This window comes from Oncorhynchus kisutch, linkage group LG18 (assembly GCF_002021735.2).
Source record: "Oncorhynchus kisutch isolate 150728-3 linkage group LG18, Okis_V2, whole genome shotgun sequence".
NCBI lineage: Eukaryota > Metazoa > Chordata > Actinopteri > Salmoniformes > Salmonidae > Oncorhynchus > Oncorhynchus kisutch.
In genome coordinates, this window is record NC_034191.2 from 27,164,452 (window position 1) to 27,184,953 (window position 20,502).

Genomic DNA, 20,502 nt, shown 5'->3' on the forward strand with positions numbered 1-20,502 from the left:
ATTAAATGAAGACTTTTAGTTTTTATCAAAGATTCTCTGTAATTAGATTACGCGATCAAATTGATTAATCATTAATTCATTTCCTAAAATAACTTTTCAGATATTTTATCTGATCAATTAGTCTTCTAATTAATTCATTATTTACTTTACCTCACGTTAGTCTCATTCCAAACGTCTTAAATGGTTGGTTATCTGCACGAACCCAGTCTTCACTATGAGTCATCCATACATCAATTGTCTTAAATCATTTATTTATTACCAAGTAATTCACAGAAATGCATAAACAAAACAAGAAAGTAAATATGGTTACAAGAAATGATAGGAAATGTGCCCTAGTGGGCTAAACCGGCATCGCGGCTTGGTGGACAAAATGGGGAGTGGAGGTCATGCTGAGAAGTCACTACAGAGTTAATAATTATAACAATTGAAATGCTAATCCTTTGCACATGAACGCTCACTCATTCGGGAACAATTGCAATCAATATATATATTTACGCTCAGTGAGTCGTCTTGATCGCTGGTGAAAAGTTGTTTCTTTTTTAGAATTGTCCGTCTCTCTCCCTCTCTATAAGTGGATAGTTCAGAGTGACATTCATTCATTTTTGTTATAGAATGGATGTTTCAGCGGTTGTCGTTCTTCGCGTTCAATGATACCGAATTCCTAGCTGCAGACTAGTAATTAATATCAAAGACTTGTTCTTATTCTGTCGGTATCGATAGTCTAAGAGTTTAACCACGTGGTATGGTTAAAAGATTCAGCAATGGTCTGCAACCTTCGTCCTCTCCTAATGGAGAAAAACATGGTCTGGTGATAATTTCTCAAAGTTGGGTTTTATTCGGAATTGCAGAAAAGGGCTGTCCCAGGATGCCTGACCCTAACTGGGCTCAGGGGCGGTCCTCTGATTTAGTTCAAATCAAAAGGGAATTGGATTTTCCTTCATTAAACAGTCCAAAATCCTATTCACAATTTTACAATTTTACAAACATAAACAGCGTTATGGTAATGTGGCCACACCGTCTCCCATGAGCTTCCCCAAGTTGTAACAAACGGACCAGTTCGTAGCTGGATTCTTCACCGATCTTTTATAAATAAATTCACTCTCTTATACTGTGTGGCCATGAGGCAGGTCTTCTCCTCAGGAATTTACGACCTCTCTCTGACCACAGCAGCCTAGTTGAAGGAGGCAGGGAGAGGGGGATGGGGCTTGCTGTACCCAAAGAGGGCAATGTCATGACAGTATATACAGTAGAAACTAGGTAACTTCTGTAGTAATTAATACAGGGGTATATACAGTAGAAACTAGGTCACTTCTGTAGTAATTAATACAGGTAGATACAATAGATACAATGTTGCATCTTCTGTTGTGATTTAAACAAATGTTTTGAATATTCATGTCTCCATTCTGCATTAGGAGAAAACACATTAATGAGCAGGAAATTAATAAAAGAAGTGAATGAAAGTAGCCTAACAGATAAAACGGCATACTGATGTAATCATTGTCGACAGCAAGGAAATTGTTACCAGTCTGATGAAGAGTAATTAAATGAGTAATAGCATGGAGTGTACAGTATAATAAGGATTCACATAAGAATGAGGTCACACCATGCAGTCACAATATAAATCGAAATACTGTTACAGGTTGTGGTAAAATACTTTTGCAGAATTGATGGTTTGTTGATAATGTGTTTTCATGTCTGAAACCACTTCCAATAGTGAAAGGTACAGTCGCTCTTGACTAAAAGTATTTTTCTGACCCTTGCTACCAGAGGTGTCAAAGAAGACAATGGTAGATGAATGACACTATTTCCCTGTCAGCCACCTTTTGAATATATATTTAAAATAAACAATGTGGCAGTATTGATGCATATGTCCAGCACACACACAGGTAAGCTGCAAACCCAAATCAAGTTTCAGTGCGACAAACAAAATACGATTTTACCATCTTTAAAAGATAATGCCAGAGTTTGCTACTGGTGTGGAGTCCATAGAAGGGCTTCAGGAGGTTAATGACACCAAAGAGAATTCATCCTCTTGACAAGATACCCACATAATGGATTTCCTAATGGAAAATCACTGTGTATATGTACACGTACACTGGGACAGTCTGCCCGAAAACACATAGAGCTTTTGCGGCACCAGTGCAACAATATTTTGCTGCAGGAGACAGTGATTAATATGTAATTAAACATTCTGGTTCTTTAGACAGTTGCACTAGTTCCGGTGTGTAATTATAGAAGTATCTGCCAAACACATTGCTATTGTCCTAACCACACTGAATCCACAGTAGTAAAACATTAACTGTGCAGTCTTCAAGCTACAGTGATGTTAATACTATCTCAGGGGCCCCTGCCAATAGCTACACAGCCCATCAACCAATCACAGGCCTCACTGTTTGATCTCATGTGACTATGACAGCATTCATTCAAGGAGTATGAGATCAAAGAGGCCCTCTTCCTCCCCTCCCCTTCCCCCTAACTTCCAGTCTCAACTTTCATCAGATCCTCACCACCACTACTTCACAAGCTTTCTAACACACAGGGTAAATCACCAGGGTCTAACAGCATTCCTACAGCGCAATGTGAGCAAAATTGTTAGCTTGCTTCAACAGCTGCAATTGATACATTTGCATTTGAGTTAGTCAATGACTGGATGTTTTGAGAGTTTTAAAACCAATTGGCAGAAAGACGTCTCCCTCATAGATGATCTAGATACTTTTTCTAACCTCTCTGGATTACATGATGAGTGTACTATATTACCTATTGGATCACTAAATATACAACTTTTACATCACCGTGTAGTTCACCAATTAAATGTTCTGACTGTGAGGACATACTCAGTATACATATCCCGAAAGAAAGAAATTCTCACTCCAATAGATTTTTATAGAAAGTTAGCAAAAATAGATTAGATCTTGCTACCATGGAAAGGAAAATACCTGTCTATGTGGAAATATCACCCTGATTAACTCTTTAGTTATATCACAGTATACTTATTTGTTTATGGTTTTGCCTACACCTAGTGACCTGCTTTTTAAATTATATGAGCAAAAATAATTTCATTTGATTTGGAATGGCAAGCCAGACATAATTAAAAAGGGCCTATTGATGTAATGAATATGAATTCAGAGGGAAGAAATGATTAAATATTAAAGCATTAGACCTCTCACTAAAGGCGTCAGTCATACAAAAGTTATACTTCAATCCAAACTGGTTCTCTAGCAAATTAGTAAGAATGTCTCACACCATGTTCAAGAATGGTCTTTTTTCCTTCATTCAGATTACAACCTCTCACTAAATTATTTGAAAAAGAAATATTCTCCAAAAATATCGCTATTTTTTTTAAACAAGCCATAGAGATTTGGTTGCCATTTCAGTTATATCCACCAGAAAAGACAGAACAAATATTAAAGCTAATATTGTGGTTCAACTCAAATATACTAATTGATAAAAAAAAAAATGTATATCGATAAAATGTTTAAAAATTTTATAATCTTGGTCAATTATATCATAAATAGGAGTGGTATTGCATGTGAGTTTTTGGTCACAGGTCAAGGATGGCTGAAGAATTGCAACATTTACCTGGAGCTAACTCGGCAGGTTTCACTACTGGGTGATCTGAAAAGTCATAGTCAATCAATCAATAATATAATAATACTTAAAGCAAAAAATAATCTAATTTGTAGAAACTGAGAAAATAAAGATTCAGAACTTTTGTGTAAAATCACAGCACGGTTGAAAAATATATGGCAAATAGAAATCCAATATGGATGGTGTTCTAAGAGAAAGATGGGAGGGGTTGAATGGAGCTGAAGGGTGGGACAAATAACAACTAGATCATTTATGTAAGATATGGGGAATATGTACAGTGGGGCAAAAAAGTATTTAGTCAGCCACCAATTGTGCAAGTTCTCCCACTTAAGAAGATGAGAGAGGCCTGTAATTGTCATCATAGGTACACTTCAACTATGACAGACAAAATGAGAAAAAAATCCAGAAAATCACATTGTAGGATTTTTAATGAATTTATTTGCAAATTATGGTGGAAAATAAGTATTTGGTCAATAAAAAATGTTTATCTCAATACTTTGTTATATACCCTTTGTTGGCAATGACAGAGGTCAAACGTTTTCTGTAAGTCTTCACAAGGTTTTCACACACTGTTGCTGGTATTTTGGCCCATTCCTCCATGCAGATCTCCTGTAGAGCAGTGATGTTTTGGGGCTGTTGCTGGGAACACGGACTTTCAACTCCCTCCAAAGATTTTCTATGGGGTTGAGATCTGGAGACTGGCTAGGCCACTCCAGGACCTTGAAATGCTTCTTACGAAGCCACTCCTTCGTTGCCCGGGCGGTGTGTTTGGGATGATTGTCATGCTGAAAGACCCAGCCACATTTCATCTTCAATGCCCTTGCTGATGGAAGGAGGTTTTCACTCAAAATCTCACGATACATGGCCCCATTCATTCTTTCCTTTACACGGATCAGTCGTCCTGGTCCCTTTGCAGAAAAACAGCCCCAAAGCATGATGTTTCAACCCCCATGCTTCACAGTAGGTATGGTGTTCTTTGGATGCAACTCAGCATTCCTTGTCCTCCAAACACGACGAGTTGAGTTTTTACCAAAAAGTTATATTTTGGTTTCATCTGACCATATGACATTCTCCCAATCTTCTTCTGGATCATCCAAATGCTCTCTAGCAAACTTCAGACGGGCCTGGACATGTACTGGCTTAAGCAGGGGGACACGTCTGGCACTTCAGGATTTGAGTCCCTGGCGGCGTAGTGTGTTACTGATGGTAGGCTTTGTTACTTTGGTCCCAGCTCTCTGGTGAGATCTTGCGTGGAGCCCCAGATCGAGGGAGATTAGTGGTCTTGTATGTCTTCCATTTCCTAATAATTACTCCCACAGTTGATTTCTTCAAACCAAGCTGCTTACCTATTGCAGATTCAGTCTTCCCAGCCTGGTGCAGGTCTACAATTTTGTTTCTGGTGTCCTTTGACAGCTCTTTGGTCTTGGCCATAGTGGAGTTTGGAGTGTGACTGTTTGAGGTTGTGGACAGGTGTCTTTTATACTGATAACAAGTTCAAACAGGTGCCATTGATACAGGTAACGAGTAGAGGACAGAGGAGCCTCTTAAACTTGCAAATAAATTCATAAAAAATCCTACAATGTGATTTTCTGGATTTGTTTTTCTCATTTTGTCTGTCATAGTTGTGGGGAACCTATGATGAAAATTACAGGCCTCTCTCATCTTTTTAAGTGGGAGAACTTGCACAATTGGTGGCTGACTAAATACTTTTTAGTAATATATTTGAGATTCTTCAAAGTAAGAGAAAAAAGAAGGAAACCCGCACACTGCTCTTGATACTATCACTGCTCTTTAATAAGCTTTACATATCATCCTCACGGCGTTCGTCAGGGCTTCTTCGAAGTAGCCACCCTTTGCCTTGATGACAGTTTGCACAATCTTGGCATTCTCTCAACCAGTTTCACCTAGAATGCTTTTCCAAAGGTCTTGAAATAGTTCCCACATATGCTGAGCACTTGTAGGCTGTTTTTCCATGTGGGCCAACTCATCCCAATCCATCTCATTTGGGTTGAGATAGGGTAATTGTGGAGGCCAGGTCATCTGATGCAGCACTCCACTCTCCTTCTTGGTCAAATGGCCCTTACACAGCCTGGAGGTGTTTTGGGTCATTGTCCTGTTGAAAAAACAATGATAGTCCCACTAAGCGCAAACCAGACGGGATGGCGTATCACTGCAGAATGCTGTGGTAGCCATGCTGGTTTAGTAAATTCTAAATAATTCACTGACACCAGCAAAGCACCCACACACCATCACATCTCCTCCTCCATGCTTCACGGTGGGAACCACATATGCAGAGATCATTGGTTCACCTACTCTGCGTCTCACAAAGACACGCCAGTTGGAATCAAAATTCTCCAATTTGGACTCATCAGACCAAATGACAGATTTCCACCGGTCTAATGTCCATTGCTCGTGGTTCTTGGCCCAATCAAGTCTCTTATTATTGGTGTCCTTTAGTAGTAGTTTCTTTTCAGAAATTTGACCACGAAGGCCTGATTCACACAGTCTCCTCCGAACAGTTGATGTGGAGATGTCTGTTGCCCAATTATTTGGGCTGCAATCTGAGGTGCAGTTAACTCTAATGAACTTATTCTCTGCAGCAGAGGTAATCTCACTTTGCTTATTTGAGCTGTTCTTGCCATAATATGGACTTGGTCTTTTACCAAATAGAGTTATCTTCTGTGTACCACCCCTACCTTTATTCTGACACAACTGATTGGCTCAAATGCATTAAGAAGGAAAGAAATTCCACAAATTAACTTTTAACAAGGCACACCTGTCATTGAGATACATTCCAGGTGACTGCCTCATGAAGCTGGTTGAGAGAATGCCAAGAGTGTGCAAAGCTGTCATCAAGGCAAAGGGTGGCTACTTTGAAGAATCTCAAATATAAAATATATTTTGATTTGTTTAACACCCTTTTGGTTACAACATGAATCCATATGAGTTATTTCATAGAATAATAGTGAAGACATCAAAACTAAGTTGTTTTACAAGTCAAACAACTTTCAATTTCAACATCTTAACAGTAAACATCCACATGCCCAACAGGTGTAGGTTACATTTGCAAAACCATGCACAACAAGGTATTAATGTATTACTGTAGATCGGGTTTATATTTTTATCATGATCAAGTTAAAATAACTCACTAAATATATTATTTATTTATAGCAGAGTGTTGCCCCAAAATATGGCTTACAATATAAAGCAACAAAGCAAGACTCTGTTATATTTTTAAATGGCCTGTTTAACCTTTTATTCTCAACCAACTTAGACACTGTGCTCTATCTAATTAACATTTACCCCTGAGAAACAGTAAACCAATTGAATTAATGCTGCTTACTTGATTAACCAGTTATGACAGGGTTATTACTATTATCTGCTGGCTAAAGTCCAATCTACAGCTATAAACCAGTAGGAAAATGAAGACATGACAAAACAAGTTAGTTTAGTTGTTGGGATCATCTAAATTGGCATATAGAGTAAATCATGTGATGTTGTACTGCCACAGGTATACAGCTGTTTCTGCAACCTCACCGCTTTATCTAATTAGCATCACATGATTAGTACATGTAGCCTACATGTGATTGGCATTTGTGAAGCATCATTTAATGTAACATTTACTTGGACAAAATTTGCTGTCCAATTAAAATATTTAATGACATGACAAATTTCCCTGTAGTGATGAATAAATTGTGTCATAGTGAAATGTCCTATTGACCAAAAAATAGTATAACCTCGAAGTATTCCCATATTTTGAATAGAGACTGGATTCAGCAGGATAGCCAAGAGTTTGTTTATTGAAAGCCTATTGGGTAGACTCCCAATTTTGGAGGGTAAATTTGATTCATATATCGGAATTCAATTAGCGTATCTAAATTGCATATGTTTGTGTCCAATGCGGTGGCAGGTGTCTACTTTGATTGGACACAATGCACAAAACAAAATGTATTTTCTGGCATTTGCTGAGCATAAATGTATTTGTAAATTCAAACGTGGGTGCCAAAACTGCAGTACTTGTACCCTGATTGGACAATTACCAGCGTGATATGGAAGCATTCCCTCTCTCTAAGGGTCCCGGGGGAGTTGCAATGGGGTTGCCACATTTTTTTACAAATTATAATAATTAAGAGTACAGATTATTGCATTGGACAATATACAAACATTTTGTAGATAGATCATTTGAAAAATGAAATTGTATTGAGTAAATGTATTTGTTTCTTAAATTATTTTGATTAGAGAGGAAAATGCAATGAATTGAAGGTTACTTGTTGATGTAAAAATCTACATTAACTGATTTTAAGGTTGTGTCATTTGGGGTGGGGTTGGAGTCGTGAAAAATTCTTGGAGAAAAAGTGGGGTCCCCAAAAACGATGGCGGATATTAAATTGTCTACCCGTTGAAAATGTTTGAATGCCACTGGTTTAGGGGATGTCTGTGTGGCATGCCATACACTGAAACTTCTTAGGGCTAGGCGTCCCGCTAGCGGGACAACTTCCGGTGAAACTGGAGGGCACGCAATTCAAATAATCATAAACATTTAGGTAAATATAAGTGTCTTATATCAGTTGAAAGCTTAAATTCTTGTTAATCTAACTGCACTGTCCAATTTACAGTAGCTATTACAGCGAAAGTATGCCATGTGATTGTTTGTGGATGGCTGCCCACATCAAAATCATTTCCACCGGCACAGGTTTCATAAATTCACAAATAGCGACTAAATATTGCCTTACTTTTTGAAAATCTTCCTCTGTTTTGTCATCCAATGGATCCCAGCTATAAAATGTAGTTGTTTTGTTAGATAAAATGATTCTTTATATCCCAAAAAGTCTGCTTTTTGGCGCCATCGATTTGAGTAATCCACTTGTTCAACATGCAGAGAAAGGAATCCGAAAATATACCCCTAAACATTGTTTCAACAAGTCAAAATATGTTTCTATTTACTCCTCATACTATAATATTTCTTACGGAAAGAAGTATGTTTAATAGGAAACCGATTTTAGCAGGTGCGTCCTTTCATCATGGCGCGCACAAACATGAATTTCCAAGACTGTGTCCCTGTACTAAAACTGATATTTCTTATTAGTTTTGTAAGTTACAAGCCTGCAACCTTAACTTTTTATGGCTGCAGGGGCAGTATTGAGTAGCTTGGCTGAAAGGTGCCCATATCAAACGGCCTGCTCCTCAGTCATAGTTGCTAATATTTGCATATTAATATTAGTATTGGATAGAAAACACTCTGGCGTTTCTAAAACTGTTTGAATGATGTCTGTGAGTATAACAGAACTCATATTGGCAGGCAAAATCCTGAGTTGAAATCGAAACAGGAAGTCAGAAATCTGAGCTTGTATGTGTTCACCAGTCCCCAATGAAATCCCCTTGAGATATGAATGATTTTGCACTGCTTAGGGGTTCCACTAGATGTCAACCATCAATAGAAATTATAATGAGCCTTCTATGTTGTTGTGGGAGTGAATGAGAGCAGAATATATCAGATGTCCATCAAGCAGCCATTTTGTGATCGCACTTTTTCCTCATGGTAGTCACTTGCGTTCCATGGCTCACGAAGACAAGAAGGAATACTCCGGTTGGAACTTTATTGAAGCTATATGTTAAAAACATCCTAATGATTGATTCTGTACTTAGTTTGAAATGTTTCTTTGACCGGTAATATCAAGTTTTTGTCCGTTATAACGCTGACCAGAATTAGCGTTTGGATATGTATACCAAACGCGCTAACAAAAGAAGGTATTTGGACATAAATAACAGACATTTTCGAACAAAACAAACATTTATTGTGGACCTGGGATTCCTGGAGTGCTTTCTGATGTAGATCATCAAAGGTAAGGGAATATTTATCATGTAATTTTGCTAAAAAATGGCTGTGCTTATTGTGGTTTGGTGGAGACATAACAGAATCGTTTGTAGTGCTTTCGCCGAAAAGCCTATTTGAAATCGGACACTTTGGTGGGATTAACAACGAGAATAGCTTTAAATGATAAGACACATTTATGTTTTAGGAATTGTAATTGAGGTTTCTGTGGTTTGAATTTTGGCGCCCTCTATTTTCACTGGTAGTTGTCATATCAATCCCAGTATCGGGATTGCAGCCATAAAAGGTTAAACATAGACTGCTGACACCCTGTGGAAACCATAGGAATTGCATCCTGGGAGCTCATTTTCAGAATGCTCTTATACTTCCCATTGTAAGAGGATGGTCTCTCTCTCAAAAAAATTCCTGTTCGTTTTTCTTTGGATTTTGTGTTATATTCTCCTACATTATTTCTACATTTTCTACAAACTTCAAAGTGTATTCTTTCCAATGGTACAAACTGCATATGCATATCCTGGCTTCAGGGCCTGAGCAACAGGCAGTTTACTTTGGACACGTCATTCAGGCGGAAATCGAGAAAAAAAGGGGCCTAGCCCTAATTAGCAGTCTTAGTGCTCTTCCTGAATAGTAAGATGTATGATCAGTAAGCAGCCTGACCCAGAGGCCATGATGACCAGCCCCAGTGTGAGGTGACGCATAAACACCAAACAGATAAAAACAAGACCTGACATCTAATACACTATTCATGAGATATTGACAGCAGTGAACAGCCGTTTGTGCAGTGGTGGAAAAAGTACCCAATTGTCATACTTGAAAATGGCGCTGGAGTAAAAATGGCGCCGGAGGAGACGGCTGCCTTTTTTAAGGGCTTCTAACCAATTGTGTTTTGTGTTTTTTTCGCATTGTTTGTAACTTATTTTGTACATAATGTTGCTGCTACTGTCTTTTATGACCGAAAAGAGCTTCTGGATATCAGAACAGCAATTACTCACCTCGTACTGGACAAAGATTTTTTTCTGTAACCAGTCCGACGCGAAGGATTTACTTTTGACTGGGCCAAAATCCCTGTCATTCGCATGAAGGGAAGATGCTGATACAGGGGATACAGGCCCGGGTGCCTTGTGAGAATTCGTCGGCGAGTGGGTAACCCACCTCTACCATCCATCCTATTGGCCAACGTGGTATCATTGAAGAATAAACTGGATGAGCTCCGTTCAAGACAATCCTACCAACGGGACATTAAAAACTGTAATTGTTATGTTTCACAGAGTCCTGGCTGAACGACGACATGGATAATATACAGTTGGCTGGTTTTTCCGTGCATCGGCAAGACAGAACAGCTGCCTCCGGAAATACAAGGGGTGGTCGGTCTGTGTCTATTTGTCAATAACAGCTGATGCGCAAAATCAAATATGAAGGGAGTCTCAAGGTTTTGCTCGCCTGAGGTATAGTATCTCATGATCAACTGTAGACCACACTATTTACCAAGAGTTTTCATCTATATTTATCGTAGCTGTAAATGTATCACCACAAACTGATGCTGGTACTAAGAACGCACTCAACGAGCTGTATAAAGCCATAAGCGAACAAGAAAATACTCATCCAGGGGCGACGCTTCTAATGGCCGGTGACTTTAACGCAGCGAGACTTATCTGTCTAACCTCATTTCTATCATCATGTTACATGTGCAAGAAGAGGAAAACAACGCTAGATCACCTTTACTCCACACAGAGACTGGTATAAATCTCTCCCTCAATTCGAAAAATCTGACCATAATTCTATCCTCCTGATTCCTACTTACAAGCAAAAACTAAAGCAGGAAGTACCAGTGTCTTGCTCAAAACGGAAGTGGTCAGATGTCGAAGATGGTAAGCTACAGGACTGTTTTGCTAGCACAGACTGGAAAATGTTCTGGGACTCATCCAATGGCATTGAGGAGTATACCACATCAGTCCTTAATAAGTACATAGATGACGTTGTCCACACAGTGACCATACAGACGTACAGCGCCTTCGGAAAGTATTCAGACCCCTTGACTTTTTCCACATTTTGTTGTTACAACCTTATTCTAAAATGGATTAAATAAATAAAAACACACAATACCCCATGATGATAAAGCGAAAACAGGTTTTAATAAATTTTAGCAAATTTACTTAAACAAAAATACCTTAAGTATTCAGACCCTTTGCCATGAGACTCGATATTGAGCTCAGGTGAATCCTGTTTCCATTGATCATCCTTGATGTTTCTACAACTTGATTGAAGTCCACCTGTGGTAAATTCAATTGATTGGACGTGATTTGGAAAACACACACCTGCCCTGTGCAACTGGGTACTGGACTTCCTGACGGGCCGCCCCCAGGTGGTGAGGGTAGGCAACAACATCTCCACCCCTCTGATCCTCAACACTGGGGCCCCACAAGGGTGCGTTCTGAGCCCTCTCCTGTACTCCCTGTTTACCCACGACTGCGTGGCCACGCACGCCTCCAACTCAATCATCAAGTTTGCGGACGACACAACAGTGGTAGGCTTGATTACCAACAACGACGAGACGGCCTACAGGGAGGAGGTGAGGGCCCTCGGAGAGTGGTGTCAGGAAAATAACCTCACACTCAACGTCAACAAAACTAAGGAGATGATTGTGGACTTCAGGAAACAGCAGAGGGAACACCCCCCTATCCACATCGATGGAACAGTAGTGGAGAGGGTAGCAAGTTTTAAGTTCCTTGGCTTACACATCACAGACAAACTGAATTGGTCCACTCACACAGACAGCATCGTGAAGAAGGCGCAGCAGCGCCTCTTCAACCTCAGGAGGCTGAAGAAATTCGGCTTGTCACCAAAAGCACTCACAAACTTCTACAGATGCACAATCGAGAGCATCCTGGCGGGGTGTATCACCGCCTGGTATGGCAACTGCACCGCCCTCAACCGTAAGGCTATCCAGAGGGTAGTGAGGTCTGCACAACGCATCACCGGGGGCAAACTACCTGCCCTCCAGGACACCTACACCACCCGATGCTACAGGAAGGCCATAAAGATCATCAAGGACATCAACCACCCGAGCCACTGCCTGTTCACCCCGCTGTCATCCAGAAGGCGAGGTCAGTACAGGTGCATCAAAGCTGGGACCGAGAGACTGAAAAACAGCTTCTATCTCAAGGCCATCAGACTGTTAAACAGCCACCACTAACATTGAGTGGCTGCTGCCAACACACTGTCAATGACACTGACTCAACTCTAGCCACTTTAATAATGGGAATTGATGGGAAATTATGTAAATATATCACTAGCCACTTTAAACAATGCTACCTTATATAATGTTACTTACCCTACATTATTCATCTCATATGCATATGTATATACTGTACTCTATATCATCGACTGCATCCTTATGTAATACATGTATCACTAGCCACTTTAACTATGCCACTTTGTTTACATACTCATCTCATATGTTATACTGTACTCTATATCATCTACTGTATCTTGCCTATGCTGCTTTGTACCATCACTCATTCATATATCCTTATGTACATATTCCTTATCCCCTTACACTGTGTATAAGACAGTAGTTTTTTTGGAATTGTTAGTTAGATTACTTGTTGGTTATTACTGCATTGTCAGAACTAGAAGCACAAGCATTTCGCTACACTCGCATTAACATCTGCTAACCATGTGTATGTGACAAATAAAATTTGATTTGATTTGACATGACAGCCTGCTTGGAGTTTGCTAAAAGGCATCTAAATCTCTGAATGTTCTTGAGTGGTCCAGTCAGAGCCCGGACTTGAACCCAATCAAACATTTCTGGAGAGACCTGAAAATAGCTGTGCAGCAACGCTCCCCATCCAACCTGACAGAACTTTTGAGGATCTGCAGAGACGAAGCTTATAGCGTCCTACCCAAGAAGACTCGAGACTATAATTTCTGCCAAAGGTGCTTCAATAAAGTACTGAGTTAAGGGTCTGAATACTTATGTAAATGTTATATTTCAGATGTTTTAATAAATTAGCAAAAATATCTAAAGTTTTTGCCTTGTCATTATGGGGTATTGTGTGTAGATTGAGGGGGGGAAACGATTTAATCAATTTTAGAATAAGGCTGTAAAAACGTCAAGGGGTCTGAATACTTCCCAAAGGCACTGTACATACCCCAACCAGAAGCTATGGATTACAGGCAACATCCGCACTGAGCTAATGAGTAGAGCTGCCACTTTCAATGAGCTTATTAGAAATCCAGCTATGCCCTCAGCCAAACCATCAAACAGGCAAAGCATAAATACAGGACTAAATGGAATCCTACTACACCGGCTCCAACGCTCGTCAGATGTGGCAGGGCTTGCGAACTATTATGGACTACAATGGGAAGCCCAGCCGTGATCTGCCCAGTGACACGAATCTATCAGATGAGCTAAATGACTTCTATGCACGCATCGAGGCAAGCAACGCTGAAGCATGCATGAGCGCACCAGCCCAATGTGGCCATTGGGTGGCCAATGTGAGTAAGACCTTTAAAACAGGTCAACATTCACAAGGCAGCAGGGCCAGATGGATTGCCAGGACATGACCTCTGAGCATGAGCTAACCAACTGGCAAGTGTCTTCACTGACATTTTCAACATGTCCCTGGCCGAGTCTTTAATAACTACATGTTTCAAGCAGACCACCATAGTCCCTGTGCCAAAGAACACTAAGGCAACCTGCCTAAATGACTATCAACCCATAGCACTCATGTCTGTAACCATAGAGTGCTTTGAAAGGCTGGTAATGGCTCACAACACCATCATCCCAGAAACCCTAGACCCACCCGATTTGCATACCGCCCCAACAGATCCACAGATGACGCAATCTCTATTGCACTCAACACTGCCCTTTCCCACCTGGACAAAAGGAACACCTACGTGAGAATGTTGTTCATTATCTACAGCTCAGCGTTCAACACCATAGTGCCCTCCAAGCTCATCACTAAGCTAAGGACCCTGGGACGGAACACCTTCCTCTACAACTGGAACCAAGACTTCCTGACGGGACGCCCCCAGGTGGTAAGGGTAGGCAACAACAAATCTGCCACGCTGATCCTCAACACGGGGTCCCCACAGGGGTGCGTGCTTAGTCCCCTCCTGTACTCCCTGTTCACCCATGGCTGAGTGGCCAAGCAAGACTCCAACACCATCATTAAGTTTGCAGACGACACAACGGTGGTAGACCTGATCACCGATAACAATGAGACAGCCTATAGGGAGGAGGTCAGAGACCTGGAAGTGTGGTGCCAGTACAACAACCTCTCCCGCAACGTGATCAAGACAAAGGAGATGATTGTGGACTATAGGAAAAGGAGGGCCAAGCACGACCCCATTCTCATCGACGGGGCTGTAGTAGAGCAGGTTGAGAGCTTCAAGTTCCTTGGTGTCCACATCACCAACACACTATCATGGTCCAAACACACCAAGACAGTCATGAAGAGGGCACGACAAAGCCTATTCCCCCTCAGGAGACTGAAAAGATTTGGCATGGGTCCTCAGATTTTCAAAAAGTTATAAACCTGCACCATCGAGAGCATGGTTACATCATCGCCTGGTATGGCAACTGCTCTGCCACTGACCGCAAGGTGCTCCAGAGGGTAGTGCATACGGCCCAATACATCACTGCGGCCAAGCTTCCTGCCATCCAGGACCTCTATACCAGGCGGTGTCAGAGGAAGGCCCTAAACATTGTCAAAGACTCCAGCCACCCTAGTCATAGACTGTTCTGTCTGCTACGACACGGCAAGCGGTACCGGAGCGCCAAGTCTTGGTCCAAGAGGCTTCTTAACAGCTTCTACCCCCAAGCCATAAGACTGCTGAACAGCTAATCAAATGGCAACCCAGACTTTTGCAAAAAAAACATATGCTGCTGCTACTCGCTGTTTATTATCTATGCATAGTTAGCTACCTACATGTACGTATTATCTCGACTAACTTGTATCCCCGCACATTGACTCGGTACCGGTACCCCCTGTATACAGTCTAGTTATTGTTATTTTGTTGTTGCACTTTTCTTTTTTATATTTGTTAATTTCATAAATATTTTTCTTTAAATTGTTTAAGGGCTTGTAAGTAAGCATTTCACGGTAAGGCTACACCTGTTGTATTCAGCACATCTGACAAATACAATTTGATTAGGTTAAAAGTAAGGATACCTTCATAGAAAATTACTAAGTCACCCAGTAAAATATTACTTGAGTAAAAGTATTTGGTTTTAAATATACATAAGTATCATATTATATACATATATACACCATTATTTATTGCTTACATTACCAGACATAGCCACAGATCAGGATTACCCTGTGGGAACCCTAATGGAATATACATAATTTCATATTCCTTATATTAACTAAACCAGACGACATCATTTCCATTTTTTACATTTTATTCACGGATAGACAAGAGCACACAACACATTTACAAATGAAGCGTGTGTTAAGTAAGTCCGCCGATCAGAGGCAGTAGGAATGACCAGGAATGTTCTGTTGATAACTACGTGAGTTGGACCATTTTCCTGTCCTGCTAATCATTCGAAATGTACTTTTGGGTGTCAGGGAAAACATATGGAGTAAAAAATGTATTTTCTTTAGGAATGCAGTGAAGTAAAAGATGTCAAATATACAGTGTCTTGCGAAAGTATTCGGCCCCCTTGAACTTTGCGACCTTTTGCCACATTTCAGGCTTCAAACATAAAGATATAAAACTGTATTTTTTTGTGAAGAATCAACAACAAGTGGGACACAATCATGAAGTGGAACGACATTTATTGGATATTTCAAACTTTTTTAACAAATCAAAAACTGAAAAATTGGGCGTGCAAAATTATTCAGCCCCCTTAAGTTAATACTTTGTAGCGCCACCTTTTGCTGCGATTACAGCTGTAAGTCGCTTGGGGTATGTCTCTATCAGTTTTGCACATCGAGAGACTGAAATGTTTTCCCATTCCTCCTTGCAAAACAGCTCGAGCTCAGTGAGGTTGGATGGAGAGCATTTGTGAACAGCAGTTTTCAGTTCTTTCCACAGATTCTCGATTGGATTCAGGTCTGGACTTTGACTTGGCCATTCTAACACCTGGATATGTTTTATTTTTGAACCATTCCATTGTAGATTTTGCTTTATGTTTTGGATCATTGTCTTGTTGGAAGACATATCTCCGTCCCAGTCTCAGGTCTTTTGCAGACTCCATCAGGTTTTCTTCCAGAATGGTCCTGTATTTGGCTCCATCCATCTTCCCATCAATTTTAACCATCTTCCCTGTCCCTGCTGAAGAAAAGCAGGCCCAAACCATGATGCTGCCACCACCATGTTTGGCAGTGGGGATGGTGTGTTCAGGGTGATGAGCTGTTGCTTTTACGCCAAACATAACGTTTTGCATTGTTGCCAAAAAGTTCAATTTTGGTTTCATCTGACCAGAGCACCTGGGAGACACCTGGTGTGTCTCCCAGGTGGCTTGTGGCAAACTTTAAACAACACTTTTTATGGATATCTTTAAGAAATGGCTTTCTTCTTGCCACTCTTCCATAAAGGCCAGATTTGTGCAATATACAACTGATTGTTGTCCTATGGACAGAGTCTCCCACCTCAGCTGTAGATCTCTGCAGTTCATCCAGAGTGATCATGGGCCTCTTGGCTGCATCTCTGATCAGTCTTCTCCTTGTATGAGCTGAAAATTTTGAGGGACGGCCAGGTCTTGGTAGATTTGCAGTGGTCTGATACTCCTTCCATTTCAATATTATCGCTTGCACAGTGCTCCTTGGGATGTTTAAAGCTTGGGAAATCTTTTTGTATCCAAATCCGGCTTTAAACTTCTTCACAACAGTATCTCGGACCTGCTTGGTGTGTTCCTTGTTCTTCAAGATGCTCTCTGCGCTTTTAACGGACCTCTGAGACTATCACAGTGCAGGTGCATTTATACGGAGACTTGATTACACACAGGTGGATTGTATTTATCATCATTAGTCATTTAGGTCAACATTGGATGATTCAGAGATTCTCACTGAACCTCTGGAGAGAGTTTGCTGCACTGAAAGTAAAGGGGCTGAATAATTTTGCACGCCCAATTTTTCAGTTTTCGATTTGTTAAAAAAGTTTGAAATATCCAATAAATGTCGTTCCACTTCATGATTGTGTCCCACTTGTTGTTGATTCTTCACAAAAAAATACAGTTTTATATCTTTATGTTTGAAGCCTGAAATGTGGCAAAAGGTCGCAAAGTTCAAGGGGGCCGAATACTTTCGCAAGGCACTGTAAATAGTGAAGTAAAGTACAGATACCCGAAAAAACAACTTAAGTAGAACTTTAAAGTATTTTTACTTAACTACTTTACACCACTGCGCTTGTGTGTGAGCCCTAGTGAACTGTGAGAAGACTAACATCATCCCTGTAAATGTTACATCGTGTTTGTATGCAACTGAAGAACATCATAGGTTGTAGTCTCCAAATACTTGTGAAAACAATGTTGTAAATTACAGTACCCGTGGCCATATAACAATGGCATGGACACTGGAGAATAATTGTTTTCTATTAGCATATCTATACAGTACAGAACACTAGCGGCCAAATACTGGTTCAGTATAATAACTTTACAAGGGAGAATTATGCAAATGAACATGCACTCATGTATTTGTGATGCAACAGTAAGAACATAATAAAGAAAGCCACTACTTAATGTACTAGCCTAGCTCTATTGTTGTTTTTTTAAACCTTTTATTTAACTATTTTGTTCAGAGCAGATGCCCCAGTGGTTCGCAAACAACACATTCAGACACCTCAGAATAGAATAACCATCCTGAAGGCCTTGTTTGATAGTTACTAGGAGTTCTCTTTGCGTAGAAAACACAGTGATGGCAACCAACAATGTTTTTTTACCAACACAAGTCGTATCAGACAATGGGGTGCTCTTCTCAAACTGTAGGAAAGACAAGGCACCATTATTTATTGCTTACATTACCAGACATAGCCACAGATCAGGATTACCCTGTGGGAACCCTAATGGAAATTAAACCTTGAGAATAGCTCAGATAGTAGGGTTCCCTATTAGGCAGATGGTGCAAATTGTACACTTTTTGTTCTCTCTGAAGACGTCAATTATGGGAGATAATAGAGCCATTATTTGTGTTGTGGTGTGAAGGCAACAACAAACTGATAGTCCTCCTTATGTGAATTGAATGGTAGAACACTGTTGTCTTCACCTTCAGTATTTCATACCTTGCACAAATATGTGTTTATTTTAATGCTCCAACCGTTGTATCTTTTCCGTGGATTGTTTTCAACCAAGTACTGTAGATATCAGCTTGGTGGGACAACAGAAAAATTGTCAGAAGCTGTAAAATACGAACAACCAAACTAAAACACGAACTGGGATCGGTTCTTTAGAATCAACAAAAATGGTCCAAGTTTGACTTTCAGAGGTCTTACTATTCCCGCCCTGCTCTTTCACTTATTCTGGGGTGTCATATAAACCTCAACCTTTAGAAAATGTCAAAAGTGTCCTGCAGGCCACTGAAAATAAGAATTCAGTGGCCATGGTTGCAGCTGTAGCCTACCAAACACATGCAGCAGAATATGCAGCAGACCCTGCTGGTCTTCTATAAACATTTGAACATCTTGGCCATGTTCTGTTATAATCTCCACCCGGCACAGCCAGAAGAAGACTGGCCACCCCTCATAGCCTGGTTCCTCTCTAGGTTTCTTCCTAGGTTCCGGCCTTTCTAGGGAGTTTTTCCTAAACACCGTGCTTTGCTGTTGTACTAGTGTTGTAATTCAACATCTAGTCAATTTTAAATGATGCCATGGTTCCAAAGATGTCAGCCCATTACAAACCACAGTACCATGTCTCCTTGAATGTCTCTATTCAAAAAGTTCCTCATCGCTGAGACTTTGGTGCCTCCTCAATGCTGTTTCCTAAGGTGTCATGATTCACAATCAACTGCAAACAGAAATTTGTCAGCCCAGGGCTGTGGTTGTTCGAGCCACACAGTATTTTGCAGCCTTTGTGATAATGTCACTGTATGAGGTCTTTGAGATCCCTCTATGCTGCTGTCCTGTCATCACTCACACCCGAAGGCATGTTGCTGCCTCAATGTATGATTGTTGGTCACATTTGAAAGCAGGAAACAAAAGCAGCAGAGAAAGGAGGATGGTTTGTGGTACAACTAGTGTGTAATGACCCGCAGAACATCATAACTGACTTTTTTTATCCCCTTGGCTTTCCTCCCTGGACTGTGGTAATGGTGTATGGGTGTATGGGCCATGGCTTATCTAGTCTGAGATCTAGGAGCAGGTCACTGCGGCAGGGGTTACAGATACCAGTGAATCTAGCTTCACTAACCCAGCTACGGTGGGGGTAAACGGGGGAGAACGAATGTCCCCTCTCATTGAAGTTCAAGGACAACCGCGGTACTGCAGGCGTTGTTTTCAGAAAACAGGATCCCCATTATAGTGAAGGGGAAAGTGTCAATCTTTGTGTAAATAAATACATATTTCGAAGACAATTATGGTTCCAATAATTGCTTCTATTACACAAGATGTACTGTATGTCCTTGAAATGATGTTAGTAGCCAATGGCAGCCTGCAGTACCTGCTCGGCCTTCAACTCGATATACTTAGAGGAGGCAGCACTGAGCTAGCCTGCAACGTCACTTCCTGGAATAGCTCGAACTGTGCACGTTTTAGTTTCAGACTTCAAATTCCGAGTTGGATGACCGTTCAAAACTATTTTTCCCAGTTGGAGCTTGTTATTCCCCGAGTTCCCAGTTAACTTGAACGCACTTGAAGTCAGAGATTTCTGAGTTCCCAGATGTTTTTAACACTGCATTTGTCTACATAAATCTCCCACGAGAAGTCATTTTAACCGACTTCCTTGACTTCAAATGCACTATTGGGTCTACAGGATAGGAATGAATGGTGTCACGTGATCAATGTCTTTGTCCACTCATATACATATAGCGCTGTGAAAAAGTACTTATCCCCTTTCTAATTTTCTCTACTTTTGCATATTTATGATATTGAATGTTATCAGATCTTCAATCAAAACCTAATATTAGATAAAGGGA